Below are 651 nucleotides of genomic sequence, written 5' to 3'. Positions count from 1 at the left end.
CTGAGAGATTCTTTGACGAAGAACTTGAAATCACACGCGCATTCTGATTGGTTTGTCGTATTTTCGCACATAACATTCATCGATAGGGGTACGAGTCTTCTAAAGTTCTTGCAAGTTACAGAAAGGGGAGAGTGGTGACGAATGTTCTTACTTGTATATATGACATACAAAATGTTATTTTTGTATCATGTGATGTACGATCGCTAACCCATGTAAAAATCAGTACATGAAAGCCCGCGTATCTTATTCCATATCAGGACGTTGTTAATCCTGGGGACATTTACGTTTTATCTAATCTCACATTTGGCTCGACAACACAATGACTGGTCCTATGTACGCCAAATCACGGGATCACGTGATCGTGGCGGGTCATGTGACAGCCCAACTTCGTAATCGCAGCACAGTTATATTTATAGACAGCATATTGTCCCAGTTACAAACAGTTTGCTGTGGCTCCCTGATCGTGCGATGTGGAGACATCAATATCACACCCACAGCCACCACAATATTGAAACCCCAGGGAGTGAAAATCTATAAACTGCGAATCGCTGCCAATGTCATATATGAAGTTTTCACAACCATCTGACTTTTTTAGCGGGGAACACCTGTAGCTAAGTGCGAGAACTTGTATGAACACTGGAATGTCCTGGT

Source organism: Haliotis cracherodii, unplaced genomic scaffold (genome assembly GCF_022045235.1).
Source record: "Haliotis cracherodii isolate W230 unplaced genomic scaffold, xgHalCrac1.p SCAF_10, whole genome shotgun sequence".
Classification (NCBI taxonomy): domain Eukaryota; kingdom Metazoa; phylum Mollusca; class Gastropoda; order Lepetellida; family Haliotidae; genus Haliotis; species Haliotis cracherodii.
The sequence above is the reverse complement of the archived record's forward strand: the minus strand, read 5'-3'. Positions refer to the sequence as shown.